A 13,400-nucleotide genomic window follows, 5' to 3' on the forward strand; every position below is an offset into this window, starting at 1 on the left:
TCTCTCTCTGTGTGTGTTTGTGCGCGCACGCGCGCGGCAGATGGCGGGGGGAGTGGGTGGGGGTGGGTGGGGGGAGATGAGGATAGCGGACGATTGCAAGCTTTAGGAAGAACGTACGCGTGCTCGTGGATTGGGAGAATCGGCGCAGTAAAAATGTCGGTACTCCCCAAAGTCATCTACGTGTTGGACGCGATTCCCATCAAAATTCCAATGACGTTCGTTAAAGAGATCGAAAGGCCCTGGGATCAATCCCCAGCACCACGAAAAAGCAAAAAGACAGAAATCATGGGAAGGCTTCAGTGGCTGGAATTTCAGAATCGTAAAGGCAAACTCAACTGATTTGCTGGTCTTGTGAGTTTAGCTAAAAACCTGAAATCACTGAACAAATCCACTTTTGCTCTGGAGCTGTGCCATTCCTTCTGGAAACTGCTATCCACATTAGCTATTCATATTTAAATTAGTTAAAAATAAGTGAAATTTAAAGTCCAGCTCCTTGGTTGTGCCAGTCACATCCCATGTGCTCAGGTGCCCATCACAGAGAAACCCTTCCGTCATCACAGAAAGTTCTGGAGTAAGGACTCAGCTCTATGGCGATGGCCTGGATTTTCCTAACCCCACCGGTTCTCTCGCAGATGAGAACCTGTGTGTATCCCCGTCACCTGTCGCTCCCATCGTGTGTGCAAACAGTCGGCCTTGCCGGAGCTGGTTCCCACTTGCTCCACAGTCAGAATACCACGAATCATGGTCCTGAATTAATTTAGAAATACCTAATCTGTGTTAGGAAAATTAAGGCAATTAGAGAAGTAGCCATGTTAACGTACCACTTAATGATATTCATAAGGACATTTTTATACATAAATTTACTTGAGGCAGTCAAACACGGATGTAGACATGTGGGCATGTGCTTCGTTTCACAGCTGCAAGAGCTAGGCTCACAGCTAACACTGGCCAGGACAGGACAGACCAGGAGTCACAGCAGAGACACCGGCCCCGTGGTTTTTTGGTTCATCCGTGTTTGTTTTTTGTGATGAGGACTTGCTATGCTTCCAAGGCTGGTTTCAAACCTGGATACTCCTGCTGTGGCCTCCTAAGTAACTGGAATTGCAAGCACTTGCCTCGTTCAGATCTTGAGGCTGCCTCAGGACCCATTTCCTGGTGAAGCCTGGTATCTTCCTCTGCGAGGATTCATGGTCCAACTACTCACACGTGAAGTGAGTCCCGGCAGAGAGGATGAGCCAGTCAAGGCCACTGACAAGCCACAAAACTGAAAATCGTCCTTGATTCTCTCAAATCACAGAAAGAGCTGGAGAGTGGTGCAGCAAGCCACAGGTGTAGGCTTCGGGGTGAGTCAGGTTTGGGTCCTGCCCTTCCTTTTTGATCGTGGGCCACTCTTCTTAACCTCCCTGTCTCCAGTCTCCTCATCCTCAGCATGGGAAGCGTGGAAAAAATTATACGGCCACACCATGGACTATCCTGGAGTCATTTACATCAATGTTACAAAAGAGTCTTTATTTTCACAGAACTCATTTAGTTGGTAAAATGTGCTACAACTCACTACACATGCTCTAACCCAATTTTAACAAAATACATGTAAACATACGTGCACGTGTCCCAAGGAAAACAATGCTGGGCAATACAGGTCGAAATGTCAATAAGATAAAATGATAGGCAACATTCCTTTATTTCTGCAGGTGACTTGAAAAAATAAAAGAATTTTTCTACAGACTGTCCAGAGCCTTTAAATTGACCATTTTCTGGCTTTACTCGTGCAGAATATTTTCCCTCACAGTCTGAAGCACTCTTTCTTGCAAGTTAACACGCATGAACTCCAGAGTTAAATACCACATAGCAGTACAGGAAGAAGTCACAAGGTTTCTGCAAGAGATCGAAAAATCTACCGTGAGATTTATATGGAAACACAAGAGGCCGCGGATAGCCGAGGCGACACTCAGCCAAAAGAACGATGCAGGAGGTATCACGGTACCTGACTTCAAACTGTATCACAAGGCAATAACGATAAAAACAGCCCGGTACTGGCACAAAAACAGACACGAAGACCAGTGGAACAGAACAGAGGACCCGGATACGAAGTCACACGACTATCACCGACTTGTCTTTGACAAAGGCGCTAAGAATATACGATGGAGAGATAGCAGCCTCTTCGACAAAAACTGCTGGGAAGACTGGTTAGCGGTCTGCAAAAAAACTGAAGCTAGATCCATGTCTATCACCCTATACCAAGATTAACTCAAAATGGATCAAGGATCTTAATATCAGACCCCAAACTCTAAAGCTGGTACAGGAAAGAGTAGGAAGTACTCTGGAGTTAGTAGGTATAGGTAAGAACTTTCTCAACGAAACCCCAGCAGCACAGCAACTGAGAGATAGCATAGATAAATGGGACCTCATAAAACTAAAAAGCTTCTGTTCGTCAAAAGCGATGATGGTCTCTAAACTGAAGAGAACACCCACAGAGTGGGAGAAAATAGTTGCCAACTATACATCAGACAAAGGACTGATGATAACCAGAATATATAGGGAACTTAAAAAACTAAATTCCCCCAAAACTAATGAACCAATAAAGAAATGGGCAAGTGAACTACACAGAACTTTCTCAAAAGGAGAAATTCAAATGGCCAAAAAGACACATGAAAAAATGCTCACCGTCTCTAGCGATAAAGGAAATGCAAATTAAAACCACACTGAGATTCCACCTCACCCCTGTCAGAACAGCCAACGTCATCGCCAACACCACCGACAACGGGTGTCGGCGAGGATGCGGGGGGGGGGGGGGGTGAAAGGAACCCTCGTACGCTGTTGGTGGGGATGTAGACTAGTACGACCGCTCTGGAAAAAAATTTGGAGGCTACTTAAAAAGCTTGACCTCGATCTACCGTTTGATCCGGCAATACCGCTCTTGGGGCTATACCCAAAAGACTGTGAAAAGGGATGACTCCAGAGGCACCTGCACACCCGTGCTTATTGCGGCACTATTCACAATAGCCGAGTTATGGAAACAGCCAAGATGCCCCACCGCTGACGAATGGATTAAGAAAACGTGGTATCTATACACGATGGAATCGTATGCAGCCGTGAAGAAGAACGAAATGTTATCATTCGCTGGTAATTGGATGGAACTGGAGAACATCATTCTGAGTGAGGTTAGCCTGGCTAACGATGAAATACAGGAGAGGACAGATAAATGCACAAATTGGAAAGTGGCTACAGATGAAAGGTCTGCTGAGAGCTCAGAGGATGACTAGATGGGAAGACACATTCATTTCCCACTTGACTCTGGACAGTTAAGCTCTTATACCTTGGGGTTTTTTGCCAGTGACTCCTTTAGCATAGGGGTCTGAGGTCAGAGCTGTCATGTGCCTTCTATGCTTTGCCAGACTCCTTGTCTTCTATTCTGGCCTGTTAAACTTGATCCCCTTTTCTTGTCAGTGGGGAATCTGGTATTTTGTTATGAAGGTTTCTTGAAGAGATTATTATTATTATTATTATTATTATTATTTTTTTTTTTTTTGCAATTAATCACATTTAGGATAGAGTACCTACACAGCAAATTAAAGGACCCAGAAAGCTGAATTCAGTAATGACCTAGGTACACCAAACATTGAATTTGGGAAATCAAGGGCTGGGATCAAGAGGGGAGTTGGAAGTAGTGCTATGTAGAATGGTTTGACAAAGGGAACACTATGTTCTCTGCCTTTGCTCATACAGCAGGTGTTATAACTGACTTGTCTTCAGTCATGGTGCTTTGAGCCTCATGTATTTTTGTATTTTGACCCCACAGGTGTGGTCTGGTTTACTTAGAGGAAATGGGCATAAGAACAAACCTTTTGCCTTTATGGTGACATCTAGACAGACGACTGTTGTTAGAAGGGACTATGGTTTTCTCAATTTTCCCTGCCGGACAGGGTCTGTAACGACACTTAGTATAACCCTAACGCATGGCAACTGGATAGTAAACGGTTTTCTAGTTCCATTGCTGTCTATCGCCTAAGTGGACTTTCGTTTGAAATTCTTCAGTTGTCGTAATCTCTTCAAATGTTGAAGAATTAGGAATGAGTCGTGCTGTCAAATGCTCTGAAAGGGATGCGAGGCAGCAATTGCCATGTAAAGTTTTTTTTTTCCACGTTGGGGATCAGACCCGGGGCCTTGCGCACGCTAGGCAAGCACACTCTACCACCGAGCTGTACCCCCGCCCATCATTGTCTTCCTGGTTCGTTTCTAACTCTATGAATGAATTCTAGATTTTCCCCGAAACTAAGTTGAATCTGTTCCAAAATGAAACAGGCTTCTCAGTCAGGGACATACCTACTTCTTCCCAGTCTGCCTTTTGCTTAAAAGCACCAAGCAGAGACATTATTTCCCTTTGCTATACTGTGATCCCTACATTATTAAGAAACCAAAAGATCACTGAAAGAAGGCTGGCAGAATGCATGAGTGTTTCATTAGGGGAGAAAAGATCAAGTGACAGTGTCAGTTTTTTTCCGCTTCTCACTTCGTGAGCTGAGTGAAAAGCATGAAAATTCAAAAAAAAAAAAGACCAAAAATCGTATGTTCTCCCTCATATGTGGACATTAGATTAGATCAAGGGCAGACTCAACAATGGGATTGGACTTTGAGCACATGATAAAAGCGAGAGCACACAAGGGAGGGGTGAGGATAGGTAAGACACCTAAAAAACTAGCTAGCATTTGTTGCCCTTAACGCAGAGAAACTAAAGCAGATACCTTAAAAGCAACTGAGGCCAATAGGAAAAGGGGAACAGGAACTAGAGAAAAGGTGAGATCGAAAAGAATTAACCTAGAAGGTAACACACACGCACAGGAAATCGATGTGAGTCGACTCCCTGTATAGCTATCCTTATCTCAACCCACAAAAGCCCTTGTTCCTTCCTGTTATTGCTTATCCTTTCTCTACAACAAAATTAGAAATAAGGGCAAAATAGTTTCTGCTGGGTATTGAGGGGGTGGGGGGAAGAGGGAGGGGGCGGGGGCAGGGGGGAGAAATGACCCAAGCCTTGTATGCACCTATGAATAATAAAAAAAAAAAGAAGAAGAAAGAACATATGCTCAGCTTTAGTACAGCCAGGGTTGTGTGGTGTCCCCGAGAAGGCCAGGGATCCATCTGCAGCCGATATTCTCCTGCGACCTGGCCTCGGCCCCTGGAAAGTAGTTACGATGGGGGGCGGGGGGGGGCGGGGGGGAGAGCATCTGGCTGCTGAAAACTGAAGCAAGCTTGAGCCCCTGAATGTAAATCCCAGTCAGTCCCAACGACGACGACGACGACAGTAATAGTAATTCAAAATATATTTGGGAGGAAGGGCAATGTGGTGTGGCTGTGGTGTAGGCAGAGCCCCTGCCTAGCAAGAGCAAAGCCTTAAGTTTAATCCTATGTTAGTATTTGGGCTGGCGAGTGCCTCAGGTGGTACTGTGCCTACCCTGAGTTCAAACCCCAGTACTACAAATAAATACGTGTGCATATGTGTGCTTCTGCGTGTGTGACATACGTATCTATCTTATCTATCTATCTATCTATCTATCTATCTATCTATCTATCTATGTGTCCATATATGGAACTTAAAAACATTTTATGTGTGAAGTGCAAAAAAATATACAATGTACATGTATGTAAAGTGAAAAGAATTTTTTGAAACTTACTCTATTGCCTGATGATTCCCTCACTCCTCTTATGGGAAGGATTTTTCTCCCACCCCTGGTGAAATACCATACCACTGAATTTGCTCAAGCTTCACCTATTTATTTATTTATTTATTTCATTTTTTTTCCTTTTATTTATTTAAATCGGGGGGGGGGGCGGGGTGAGACCGGGGTTTGAATTCAGGGCCTCCTGCTCACCAAGCAGAGGTTCAAGCTGTACCACTTGAACCACAACCCCGGTCCTTGTAAAGGTGGGAGTATAATGGAAGGGTCTCTGATTTTCTCCCCCTTCCGATTCTCATTGACTACATTTACGTCCTGTCATCTGATACGCTTGGGGGTGTAAAAAAGAAAAAAGCCTATGCTTTCCTTCAGGGAAAGGATGTGAAAACCTTATGTTCCTTTTCTACCGTTGATTCTAACTATAGGGAGGTGACAATTCACCGTTCACCAGAAAATGGTGTCATCTTCCAATATTTAATTTATTTCTCAAATTGAATGTGGAATAGTAATTCTTCTAAGAACTGGAAGTCCCCCCTGGAGTTACGTGGTGACGGCCTACACAGTTTCCTCAGAGATCCTGTCTCAAAAAACCAAAACCAAGCCCCTCTTCCATCATGTCATTCTAATTGTTGTAGCTTGAAGGAAGTCACTTTATGTCTTGGTAACTCCATGTCCTGATGAAAATAACAGCGGTTTCACGATTGGGTTTTGTTGGGGGGGGGGAAGCAGAGAAGGTGGGGGAGTGCGTGTCTCCCATCTCAGGGAATAGGTCGGTTCAAGATGGGAGGCCTCTGTACGGGGCAAGGGAACAGGCATTCCATAAGAGATGTGTTTTCGGAAACAAAAGAAACACAGAGTCTCACTCACGTTGGACCTGGTCTAGAAAAAAGCTAGTCCTCTGAGTCTGAGAGGCAGTCAGTGGGACGGGGATTAGGGTTAGGGTTAGGGTTAGGGTTAGGGTTAGACATTCCTAGATGTGGGCTGGAGTATCTTCTGCTTAAGTGGGAGTCCCTGTGCTGATGTGACAGACGTGTAGCAGACTCTCCGAGTAGTTTACAGATGAGCAGGCACAGAGGGTCTCTGTGTAGAGATGTGATCTTAATAGAAAAAGTGGGAGCTGGCGGAGTGACTCAAGTGTCAGAGTGCCTGCCTAGCAAGCTTGTGTTTCTGAGTTCAAACTCCAGTACCACCAAAAAAAAAAAAATTGCTTTAACAGAAAAAAGGAGCTGGAGCTGGTCGGGCTGTAAGAAAGGCATGGGTGTTTTTTGGTGGTTGCTGCCGCATGTTATGTATGTCTGTACGTATGTTCGGTGTTTTGTGTATTTATTTATTTAATCTTTATTGTTTGGCAGGACAGGAATTTGAACTCACTTCAAATGGACTTGCTTCCTAATTTTTGGGGGGTTTCTTTTTTGGCAATACTGGGGATTGATCTCAGGATGGTAGCGGCCTGGCCTCCTCGTTCCTTAGATGCACACCATAGGGAAGGTGCTCTAGTGCCTGGATGACGGGAGTGTACCACAAATGGTTTGGATTTGGATGGCTGTTTCTCTCCAGAAAAGTTGTTGGCTATCTGCAGTAAGCTACCTAACTGCTGGTTTGAACTACTGCTGGTTTGAACTACTGCTGGTTTGAACTACTGCCTCCGGCCCTCTTTTTATCTTCTTCTTTCTCATTTTTTGGTTTGTTTTTGTGTGCTACTGAGGTTTGAACTCAGGGCCTCCTTCTTGCTAGGCAGCCCTTAATTATTGTATTGAAAGAATCTCATTTCCAAATTGCTGTCCGTGATACACAGCCCGAAATGAAAACAAACTTTTCTTCTATGTGGAAAACAAAGCACTAAGCAGATCCAAAAGCTCTTTTTTCTTTTCTTTTCTTTTTTTTTTTTGGGCTATCCTCCGGTATGGGGATGGAACCCAGGGCCTCGTGAACTGAACGCTAGGCCAGCTGTCCCCAGCCCCAACCCCCCAGCACTGTTTTGTTTATTTATGTCTTTATTCATGTTCTTGTTCATTTCTGTATGTATTTATGTAGCTGCCTATCGGTGCTGGGGTTTGAACTGATGGCCTTGTGCTTGCTAGAGAGGCACTCTGCCACATGAGCCGCAACCCTCCGTTCTGAAGGATTTTTAAAAATTTTCTTCTTTTAAGCATACATCTTAAACAAAACCGAGGAATCCATAAACCGTGATCTAGGGTCAGTTCAGTGTCTCGTCCAGCCAACTCTGCTTTTGCAGGAAGTCCTGAGGTACATAGGTGGGGCTTTTAACAGCTTTCAATGGGTCTCTTTTTGTCTTTGCTGTGACTCGATTTGCAAGACAAAGACGGCTGCCTCTCCGTGCCAGAAGAACTGGTTGGAACCCCCTCCCCCACGCGCTATCACCGGTGTGACCTTTCCGACAGGCCTGGGACTCTCTAAGCAGGCCGTCTGTCACTGAGTGCCATCCGCAGTCCCTTTTCTACTTTGTAAACCAAGTTCTGAGCTCCTTTTCACAAGTGCTCCTCTCTTACAAACCGTGCCTTTTGTTCCAGCCTTTGTCCTTGGGCGGGAAAACCCGCCCGGGAGGAGCCCCTCCCTTGAGCGAGCTCTCGCTTGCTGGCGTCCTAAGCGGTTCTCTCCCGCCATCTCCCGGTGAAATAGGGCAAGGACAGCAGGACGCCCGAGCGTGGGCCCTCTGCTGAGTCTGAGGGCTGTTGTGGGCCTCCGAGGCGGGCCAGGGCTCCCCTTCGTGGCAAAAGACCTAACTCCAGAGAAAATCTCTCACCTGTGAGGAGGAGGGAGGAGGGAGGGAGGGAGGGAGGGAGAAAGGTAAACAGAAAGTTCAGAGAGAGAGGAGAGAGGCAGAGAGAAGATAAGAGGTAGAGGAGAAAGGGAGGTAGAGTCTCTCTCTCTCTCTCTCTCTCTCTCTCTCTCCCTCCCTCTCTCTCTCAACTCTCTCTCTACTTCTGTTTCCGTTTACATTTCTCTCTCTCCCTCCCTCCCTCTCTCTCCCTCCTTTCCTCTCTCTGTCTCTACCTCTCTCTTAACTCTCTCTACCTCTCTCTCCACTTAGTTCTTTCTTAGCTCACTCTGCATTTCTGTCTACTTCTCTAACTCTTTATCTCTCTCTTTGTATTCCTCTCTCTCTCTCTCTCTCTCTCTCTCTCTCTCTCTCCCTCTCTCTGCCTCCCTCCCTCCCTCCCTCCCTCCGTCCTTCTTCCCTCCCTCCTTCCTTTCTCCCTTCCTCCCTTCTTTTCAGCTTTGCTGGGAACCTGAAAGTGTTCTCAAAACATAACTCTGTTTGAATAAAGGAGCTCCCCTCTCACTCCTGGCCGTGCCTGCCAGCCAGGTGACACCTACAGGAGCCTCCTCCCCATTTCCTTTGGTGTATCTGGTGTATCCTCTGTAACTATTTCTTGATGGGTAACGTGATGGGGGTTCCATCTGACATCCTGAAGTCATAACTCTCTCTGATGTTCCTGATGTGAATTTATACCAGCTATGTTCCATAAAACACAAATGCGACACACTGTATATAGCTCAAACTACACCCCATTGTACTTTCAGATGTCACGAGCATTCTGTCTGAATGCATCATGCGTCTAAAATCATAGAGTCAGAGTCGTAGTTATTTTGACACACTACCTTCTTAAATCACGTAGGAAAAAAAAAAAAAGCAGGCATTTGATGTTTAGACCGACAGACCAAACCCTGTGTGGATGCTGGACAAGTGGAGCTTCCCGAGTGCTCTGTGGAGGCCACACACGGCCAATGTATTCCCAACAGCACCCCAGCCGGTGCCAGGGCCCGACTTGATATTCCCGGGCGGGGGCGGGCCGGGCCCCCGGTTCTCATCGTTCCCTGTCAGAGGAGGCTCTCTCGTGTCGTGTCGTGTTCGTGTCACTGTGACCCCCACTGATGCTGTGTGGTGAGGAGCTGAGAGGCGCTGTCCTTTACGTGTATCTGCGCGACGGCGGCGGCGGCGGCGGCGGCGGCGGCGGCGGCGGGGTTCTTTTCTTCTTCCCTGTCAAACAGGGACACAGGGGAGGGAGGGGATGTGAAGTGAGTGACACCGAGGACCCGGGAAGGGACAGGGACACGGGAGGGAGGGGGGGGTGCGATTTTGCAGACGAGGAGAGTGAAGTTGAAACCGCTATCAGATCCTGAACTGCTGGAAACAGCAGCATCCCCGGAGAGTCCTCCTGGGCTTCTGTCTGGACAGGGCGGGACAGATGGACTCTGTGCGTGTGGGGGGGGGGGGCGGGGGGGGCGGGGAAGAAGCGCTGTCTGTACACCTCTGGGTCCGGTTTCCTTTTTGAACTCCTCTCTGGGGTCTCCCAAGGCCCTTGCCGCTTCTCTTTCTCTCGTCGCTGCCCGCCGTGAATTCACAAGCCTCACGAAGGAAGGGGCAGTTTTGACTTCCTCGGGGCTGCCCTGTCAGGGATGGGACGATTTCCAAGGTCCCGGGGCGTCACCTAGCGGACGCTGCGTGGAACGAATGTGGGGTGGGATGAGAAGCCACGGCCGGGATCTGACTCCTGGGAGGTCTCGGGGTGAGTGGGGTGTGGAGTCGGTTGTCAGGCGGACTTTCTGTATGAATCGGTCCCGGCGTCGTGGACCTTGGACTGTCTGTCTGTCATGTCTCGGAGAAAGAGCCGCTCGTTTCGTTTCCCCCCTGTGTTCTCCAGATGGGGCCGTTGGGCTCAAGGAGGTGTCTGTCCCTCGGTCCTCCCGTGGTTTGTTTGGCTTTCGCGGCCGGAGGCCCGCCCGGCCCTCGGAGAGGTTGTTTTTTTTTTGAAACTCAGACAGACATGCTCTCCTCCTCCTCCTCCTCCTCCTCCTCCTCCTCCTCCTCCTCCTCCTGACTGGACTAGCGAATCTGCCTGCTCTGGAGCACACGGTTAAACTTACTAGGCAGGCGCTCCACCCCTTGATCGGCTCCGCCACCCCCACGATCCTGAGGCCCCAAAGATCAACACCTCTCTCCCCGGCCGCCCGCGCGGAGCGCAGCCCGAGACGCGAAGCCGCGGCGGGATCGATCCTGGCGTGTTCTGTGACTCGGGTGCCGGGAAGGACCTGACCTGCCGTCACGGTCTCGGCGGAGTCAGTCCCCTCCCGCCCCCGACTCGGCTGGCTGTCAGGCGGACGGACTTTGTGTGTCAATCGGTCCCGGGGTCGTGGACCTAGCTGGGTCTGTGTGTCTCGGAGCAAGAGCCTCTCGTTTCCTCCCGTTTTTCTACGGGAGGGGCCGATGGGTTCCCTCAGCTGTCCTTCCCGTGGTTTGTTTCGCTTTCGCGGCCGGAGCCCGCCCGGCCCCCGGCACGCCGCTGGCTTTCCTCTTTTCTTTTGTTTTTAGGCGCCCGGGGCTGGCGGCCGAGGGTGGGAGCGAGGGCGGGGAGGATGGCGAGAGCCCAGCGGAGCGCCTCTCCGTGTGATTTTTTTTTTTTTCCACGTCCCCTCCGGGTCTGGGAGTCGGGCGGGCGAGCGATCCCGTGGAAGTGCAAGTGGAGTTGAAGGCGAGCGCCACCTGGCGGCCGCTTTTATATAGCAGGCATCCCTTTGACTTCCGCGGCCGGGCCAAGGGATGACGTGTGGCCGTGGTGAGCCGGGCAGAGTCCCGGCTGCTCCGGGGAGCCGGGCGGCCCTGCGGCCGCGGTGGCGCGGTGGCGCTGCGTCGCCTGTCTGTCGTAGTTTGGACCTGCGGGTTCGCGGGAGGGCAGGCTGTCGCCGCGCTCCCGGGCTCCGCGTCTGCTGGTGCGGCTGGTCCGGGACTTTCCGGAGAGCTCTTCCGCGAGCGGAGGCCTAGCGGACGGAGCGAGCCCGAGCCTTGGGGGCTGGAGTTGGGACGGGGCCGCTCGGCCGCCGGCCGGCCCTGGCTCCTCGGGAGTCACGGACCGGTCCCCGGGTAGGCGGTCGCCCGGCGCAGACGCGGCCTCGCCCGCCCGCGTGCCCTCGCGCGGTCCGTTCGTCGGAGGTGCCTGCCGCGGGTGAGTCCCCCCCCGCCCCCCGCTCCGCGTTCCGCTCACCGGCCGGGGAAGGTGTGCCCGGCCCGCTACGGCTCTCGAGTCGTCGCCGGGGTCCCTTTCTGCCCCCAGAGGGGTCGACCAGCTATCCCTGTGGGCTCCGGTCGTGTCTCTGATGGGGACGTCCTGGACACGGGTGGCCGGGACTCGGTTCCGGGAGGCCGCCGTCACCGGTGGACTCGCCCCGCTTCCGGGCACGCACTTTTAGCTTGGCGACGCGGGCGTTTTGTACCTGCAGGTAAGTGCTGACACGCTGTCCCTCGGTGGTTGTCGCCGAGGGGTGGACGGAGCCGCTCTCCTCGGACGCCCGTCTCTGTGGCTTTTCTGCCGCCCTCCGCGCGCTTCGGGAGCCCGTCGTGCCGGCGCGCAGGCTCTTTGGACGTCCGAGTGCTCCGATCTCGAGGCCGCCTCCGGGTTCCGACATCGACGGCGACCCGGAGGTGTTCGGTGTGGCGGGCGGACGAGGCGCCGGCCGGGGGCCCTCTGCTCCCCGCGCGCTTCCCGCCACGGGCCTCGGTGAGGCGGCGTTTAGGACAACCCGACTTTTCCGTGGACTTTGGCGGGGCCCCGGTGCCCCTTTGCGTGTCAGGCGTTCCCGTGCTGCTGGGTTTGTCCGTCGCTCTCACCCGGGGGGGTTCGGGGAGCGGGCGAGGCTTTTTAAAGTTGGGCTTCTTTCTGGTGGCTGTCCTCGCCTGCCTTTTCCTATCCCGGCCTCTACCGGCTGCTTTTCCTTTTTTTTTTTTTTTTTTTTTTTTTTTTTTTTGGTTATCTGAGCGAGGGGCTGTTTCTGTAAGACCGGCCCTGCCACCGCCCCGGCCTCCCGAGTGCTGGTTCCCCGCGCTTTCTGTGTTTTGTTTTTGTTTTTTTGTTTTGTTTTGTTTGGGGCTCTCTCCCGCATTCGCGTGCTTGGGCCATCCCGAGGCTGCTCACGAGTGCTGGGATACGGCGGGCGTGCGCCACCCGCGCTCGACTCTCCCCCCTTCCCCCTTTTTTGGCCTTTTACGAGGGGGTTGCCTTTTCCCGAGGCGTTTCTTCCTGCTCGGCTGCTGTTTTGGTTTTGTCTCGTGTTTTGAAACTCAGGCTCGCTTTTGTCTTTCCCGACTCGGCGCCCTGCCCTCCCGGGTGGCGGGGTCTGGCCGTTTTCGCCTCCCTTCTCGCGATCGATGTGGTGACGTGGTGCTCTCCCCGGGCCGGGCCTAAGCCGCGCCAGGCGAGGGACGGACATTCACTGCGAATGGGACCGCTCTTCTCGTGCTGCCAGCGGGCCCCTCGCTTCTCCGCCCCACCTGCCGGTGGTGTGCGGAAGGCAGGGGTGCGGTATCCGGCCTGACCTTCGCCTTCCCCGCCCTCTCCTCGTGGTCGGGGACCCAGACGTGCGGGAGAGGGGATCACCCCTCCCGCGCCCTGGTGCCTTGGCGGTGGGTCGGCCCCTCCCCGCGGTGGGGCAGGGGCCCGCGTTTCCCCCGCCGTGCCGCGCGTCCTCCTCGGGCGCGCGAGCCGCGTACCGTGCGTCGTCGGCCCTTCGCGGTGCTCCTGGAGCGCTCCGGGTCGACTCGAGGTGCCCGAGGCTGAGCGGTGGTGCCGTTCCCGTGTCCCCCGGTGTCTCTGCTCCGGTCGCCGCTGTGGCGGGGCTGCCCCGTCCGCGTTGGCGGGCTTCTCGAGGCCATCGGCCAGAGAAAAGGGGGGTCGAGGCGGTGAGAGAGAGGGCGGCGGCGGCGAAGGC

This window comes from Castor canadensis, unplaced genomic scaffold (genome assembly GCF_047511655.1).
Source record: "Castor canadensis unplaced genomic scaffold, mCasCan1.hap1v2 HAP1_SCAFFOLD_123, whole genome shotgun sequence".
In the NCBI taxonomy this organism is placed as follows: domain Eukaryota; kingdom Metazoa; phylum Chordata; class Mammalia; order Rodentia; family Castoridae; genus Castor; species Castor canadensis.